The following is a 6,992-nucleotide window of genomic DNA, read 5'->3' as shown; positions in this document are numbered from 1 at the left end:
AACATTGTTCACTGGGTCTTTGTTAATTTGTTTAATTCTCTGAACGTTTCATGGACACATACTTTAATTGCGGTACTTTTCACAAATAATGGACTGATTTAGCACAAAAAGTTTCACCTTACATAGTTAGCAACGATATATTTTAAGCTTTTTAATCTTTATTTAAATTTCGAACAAACGACCTATAGTGTGTTAAATAGGGATGGGTTTGTAGGAAAAAAAATGTGAAGTCGTAGTCGACCTGTCACTAACTACCCCCGCGAAGAACTATAAATATGCTGGCATGTTATGTTTGTAAAAGCTAACCAGCTATAGCTGGGGTTGATTAAAATGAGCTAAAATAAGTTATATATAATTGAAAGCATTCAATGACTTCGTATGCAAATAATTGAGACTTTTAGAAAACGAGTAAATGCAAAACAAATATTGTTGATAATATGTTAGGAAAAAGGTATTGAAAACATGAATAGGTTTGATGTGCTTAAGCATGGGCAAATATATCGCGCCATATTCCCTGAAGATCTTATTATTCTTGCCCTGTCTTCATCACTCATTTACCATTTATCTTCATGATTGCACTCGTTCAAGAACGTCAGTTGTTTGAAATGAAAAACATAATACGAATATATGAACACAAAGATATTCAAGTAATGCATAGTAAGAACAACATTTGGAAAAAGCAGGCCATAAATTGTGAACAGTTACTTTCAAGCTCACGACTATTTGTGACAAAACGACTATAATCAATTCCCAAAACGAAAGTATTACGCGCGTTAAGGAAACAATGTTCTTGCTGATCACTTGTCAATTGGGTTTACTGCCGCGCAGGAACACTTATTTACGTAAAGTAATCAAGCTTGATTTACCTCTGGTTTTCCATATTCAAAATGGAGACAATTATAATCACCCCACTGTTCGATTCCCTTAAGATTAGGAATAAAGACAGGATAAACAATTTAAATTCGATTCTTGAAAAATTAGACTTAATCTATGATGAAAATTTCGCCAGAATTAGTTCTTTTCAGCAGACATTTGTTTTCTAAATTCACTTATAATGTTCGTAATATCGGATAGAACATCTCTCTAATTAATTTACCAAATATACTCCTGGGGAAAATTGCCGCCCTAAACCATTATCTTATAATATCTAAAAGAAACATTCGGCAATGCCCAAGCTATCATCATCATCATCATCGTCATCGTCATCGCCATCGTCAATCATCATCATCACCATCATCATCATCATCATCATCATCATCATCATGACGGACTACACACGAATCAGCTTTCTGGGTAAGGCGAATGGTAGTAAGGGGTCTACTCTGACAGAGAAAATAGCCAGACAATTATTTGTTTAAAATGAAACCATGGGTATATACCCCGACCAATATATATGTGAGGGCCGTATGACTCTGTAAGAAATATGTTGAAATAAGAAAGGAAACAAACCGGATGCTATCAGTCTAAACAAGACGACAACGTTTTTTATCTTTTGTCATTCACGGTCATAATAAGATCTTCGATTTCCCCGGAGACTTCTCTTATTATTACTGGTGCGGTTTGATATGGTATTCTTGCACACACAAGTAAAGCTTTTTAATTGGGGATTAACGTCGTTAGAAAGCTACTGCCCACTTTGTGCATATCAATTAGACGTCAAGGCACAGGAATGAGATAATTATTCAGGCGTAAATGACGTTTATAGACTCAAAGGAATGTATCAATCGTCGAGATACACTGACAGGATTATGAAAAATCATCTTCCTCTTCCTGTATGCTAAATGTTCAAACTGTTAAGTGTTGCTTTCGGAAATACATCACGCAGAATGTCTAAGTAAAACAAATATTTAACCGTACTAAATGAAAATAAAAATAAATATCTGAGTTATCTCTAGTATATTTGTATGTTCATAGAGAAAAACAGTGGATACAGCTCGACATAATACGCATCAGACTATTTATTACGATGTTGTTTGAGATAATAACGACTATTTAAGTTGATTTACTGACAGGAATAGAAAATAAATGTAGTTTACTTCGGAGCAGGAATGGCAATTCACTTCAGATTATTACACATCGAGAGATATGTTTAATAGTTTTGTCTTCAATGATTTGTCTGCATAATACCAAAAAGTTCTACGACTGCACGCTTTTCTCAAACGTCCGTACCGTACCGTATTTAAAAATAAGCTTAATGACATTTAATTGTTGGCAAAGATTGAGATGAGAAATTACGTACTTGTGTGTGATTTGCGATACTTTTTTTTGGACATTTTGCCATCTTCAATGCATATACATATTCTAGTAAACAGCATCTCTACATATATGTTTAATGTGTAATGTAAGTAAAGCTTTTATTTCTTCTTCTTGATTTTCAGCTCGCATGCCCAGCCAGGCGCGTTCTTTTGGCCCGCTTTGGTCACCAATCACTGGCAGGGTCACAGGGTATGTGCTCCGTCTGTGCGCGCTTACGACCTTCGAAAGGTTCTGAAAGGCCTTATTAAAGAAGTAAATATAATTATTTTATTTACGCCGAGCTTAGACGTGTAAGTTTACATACAATCAGACACAACAATGCTGGTAAGTATTTGGTTAAGTTATTATGTACATAATGTTTATTAGTTTAATAAGAAACTATATCTTACTTCATTGGTATGACTGTGAAAGATACCTTATTACGGGATCTGTTAAGACCTCTCGGTTGTTATGATGCATTTCTCCTCCAAGAAGTTGGGAATAATAAATTATTTCGTCCTTCTGTTAAGCATAGACTAAGTGATAATTTTATCCAAAACTGGAATGGACTATAATGAGTCTCTAGTAGAGCTTTCTTTATTTAGGATTGTTGGGATAAGAGTGAGGTTTATGCACTTAAACTGGTTTAAACCCGCAGTGAATTTACATTTTACTGACCATTCCAAGTGTAGTGGCCAATCAGAGCCCAGTATTGATAAACCCGCCTCTGTGTATGATAAGCCCGCCTCTGGCTAACAGTTGCATGTATGTTGATAGTTCAGTTATTGATTAGGTTCAAGATCGGGTGCGTATGAGTATGAATGTAATAAAGCTATATTAAACCATCCCGTTTTGGGTCTGTTATATACATTACACTGACAACATTACACCAAGGCGGTACCAAACAATCCTTGATTAACATACCTAACCTAGTTTTTTAGACTATCTGCGCATTCGCGCAGGTAGTCTTAAGACCGCAAAATCCGAAGAACTACTTCTTTACATGTCGTTTTAACCCATTTTTTTGAGACAATGCGCTCTAGGTTTAGCAGAATGACATGGAAACCATAAAAATAGATAAGTTGTATTGCGGTCCGAGTATGAAATCTTGCTTATTCGGCTATCTCCGCGCAGTATTTCTGTATCCCAGCGTTTTATTTTTAGCAGAATATAACTATTTTTAGATCGCTATATTTATCAGATTAATGTGGGTTAAAATATTGGAGGCTCTGGTAGGAAGGTTACAATGATATTCTCTCTGAGTTTAGTCCAAGATGTTCCAGAAATTATTACTGACGGCAAGTGTCCCATCGCCTGCAGGGTTTGTTATTATAACCTGGCGTGACCCTGAAGCACGCGTATTCGTAATGGTGTATTTTTGATATTACTTTTATGAGAAAAGTAACAAAAATGATTGTCTGGATGTTAAAATAGTTGTATCTCAGGTTTCGCGTTGCGAATGCTTCAAATACTATGATTTGTTTGCTATACGATAAGAAAATACTATTCATTCTATGACCTTTAGGTGTATACTTTTCTAATAAGATGTTTTCATTTTTTTGCATAAAAGCTTCGTTCCGGTGTATTCTTGGCATAGGTTTAGACATTAGGCTTTCAATTTATATTAGCACGCATGCCCTGATTCGACAGTGAGTTATGCATACGTTTGGTGAAGCAAAGTAGTTCGGATTAAACCTGTAAAACATCCAAAGAGTGCGAAGCATTCATAACAGCACTAATACTTTTTCTACAAAGATACTTACATAAAACATAAATAACATTAATTTATCAATAAAACTTGAAAAGGCACAAACATATTCTCATTCTTAGAACAGACCATTTCCGATAATCTAAAAATAGTTTCTACACACATTAACTAACCGATAATCTAAAAGTAGTTTCTACATACATTAACTGTCCAAATGTTTGTCCTCACCGCGGAAAAACGACCATCTGATAAGCTTTGCATTTTGAATGGAATTATTGCCAAAGTTGTTCGTAAAATAAAACTATTTTCCTTACGCAATTAAAACGTGTATGTTCATTAAACTTGTCTATCGTATGATATCTAATCAAAACACCGAAAAACCTTTAGAACGATTGAAAGGGGCATGGTTTATAACCTTAAATACACGGGGATTGGGGATACGTCGACTGAAGAGATAAACTGAGCATTTTGAAATGAATTATTGCTGAAGTTGCTTGTAAAATAAAACTATTTTCCTTACGCAATTAAAACGTGTATGTTCATTAAACTTGTCTATCGTATGATATCTAATCAAAACACCGAAAAACCTTTAGAACGATTGAAAGGGGCATGGTTTATAACCTTAAATACACGGGGATTGGGGATACGTCGACTGAAGAGATAAACTGATTAAAATTATTGCTGAAGTTGCTTGTAAAAAAATGATTTTCCTTAAACAAAACGTGTATATTCATAAAAGTAAAGGATATACATGGTGTATTATACTTTCCTATCGTATGATATCTAATCAAAGCAACGAAAAGCCTTTAGAAACGATTGAAAGGGGCATGCATTGTAACCTTAAAAAATACATGGGGATGGGGGATTAAGACGATTGAAGTGACTTTTGCATAAACAAAATGACATCAGACGCCATATAATATATATAGATACGTTTGTTTTCTCGCCCAACGTGGGCACAAGCGCTCTTGGCCCTCGGCATAGTTTTCAATTTTATCTATGTGCCCTTCACCTATTCCCATTGTTCAAATAAAATTTGCAACTCTCACATAATTGCCTGCAGATAGTGTTTCAGCGCATTCGCGCTTTGATTTATATATAGTATGTATGCACTGTGCTGCTTGTGGTGTTTAGTGCTGTTCTTCCATGTTTCTTGTTTGTGATTTAATGTTCTATGTCTTTGGCGTTTGCCAAGTGCCATTTAACCGGGTTTATGTTTAAACTTTTTGCTACTGAGCTTGTTCCTGTAGCTTTTCGCATAAATATTTATAACAATATAACGTGTTTTAAACTCCAACAATACATATTCTCATGAAGAATATTCGGTTTTGTTCTGTTCATATTCTCCTGAATACTTTTATGTTTTGTCTTATTATCATAAATAATAACCTGTCCTGCTCTGTTTTATACTTATGAAGAATATTCTGTTCTGTTTTGTTCTTATTTTCATGAAACATTAAACACTTTCGTATCCGTATACTAATTGTGGCGGATATCAACCTGTCACAGCTCACCTTACACCATCATGGAATGCACATGCGGGATACAGCTTGCCTTACACCATCACGGTATGTACATGCGGATATCCATCTGGTATAGCTCGCCTTGCACGACCAATGTATGCACATGCGGATATATATCTGGTACAACTCGCCTTAAACCACCAAGGTATGTATATGCGGTTATACATCTGGTACAGCTCGCCTTACACCCCCAAGGTAGGCACATGTGGATATCGATCTGGTACAGCTCGCCTTACAGCACCAATGTATGTACATGCGGATATCCATCCTGTACAGTCCGCCTGGCACCACCAATGTATGTACATGAAGATATCCATTTTGTACAGTTCGCCTTACACTACCAAGGTTTGTACATGCGGATATCCATCCTGCACAGCCCGCCTTACACCACAAAGGTATGCCCATGCGGATATCCAATTGGTACAGCTCTCCTTACACCACAAAGGTATGTAAATGCGGATATCCATCCTGCACAGTCCGCCTTACACCACAAAGGTATGCACATGCGGATATCTATCTGGTACAGCTCACCCTACATCACAAAGGTATTGACATACGGATATCTATCAGGTGCAGCTCGTCTAACACCACAAAGGTATGCCCATGCGGATATCCATTGTGTACAACTCACCTTACACCACAAAGGTATGTAAATGCGGATATCCATCCTGCACAGTCCGCCTTACACCACAAAGGTATGCACATGCGGATATCTATCTGGTACAGCTCACCCTACATCACAAAGGTATTGACATACGGATATCTATCAGGTGCAGCTCGTCTAACACCACCAAGGTATGCACATGGGGAAATCCATTGTGAACAACTCGCCTTACACCACATTGGTATGCACATGCGGATATCCATCCTGCACAGCCCGCCTTACACCACAAAAGTTTGCAGATGCGGATATCCATCTGGTACAGCTCGCCTTACACCACCAAGGTATGTACATGCGGATATCCATCTGGTACAGCTCGCCTTACACCACCAAGATATGCACATGGGGATATCCATCTGGTACAGCTCGCCTTACTCTACCAAGGTATGTACATGCAGATATCTATCCTGTACAGCCCGTCTTACACCACAAAGGTATGCACATGCGGATATCCATCCGGTACAGCTCGCCTTACACCACCAAGGTATGTATATGAGGATATCTATCCTGCACAGCCCGCCTTACACCACATGCGTATAATCATCTGGTACAGCTCGCCTTACACCACCAAGGTATGTACATGCGTATAATCATCTGGTAGAGCTCGCCTAACACCATCAACGTATGTACATGCGGATATCCACCTGGTACGGTTCACCTTACACCACCAAGGTATGTACATGCGGATAATCAATCTTTAATAGATCGTCTTACATCACCAAAGTATGCACATGCGGATATCCACCTTGTACAGCTCCCCTTACACCACCAAGGTGTGCACATGCGGATATCCATCCTGCACAGCCCGCCTTACATCACCAAGGTATGTACATGCGGATATCCATCCTGTACAGTCCGCCTGACA

The sequence above is a fragment of the Mya arenaria genome, chromosome 8 (assembly GCF_026914265.1).
Source record: "Mya arenaria isolate MELC-2E11 chromosome 8, ASM2691426v1".
NCBI classification, from domain to species: Eukaryota; Metazoa; Mollusca; class Bivalvia; order Myida; family Myidae; genus Mya; species Mya arenaria.
This window is presented reverse-complemented; position numbering follows the sequence as displayed.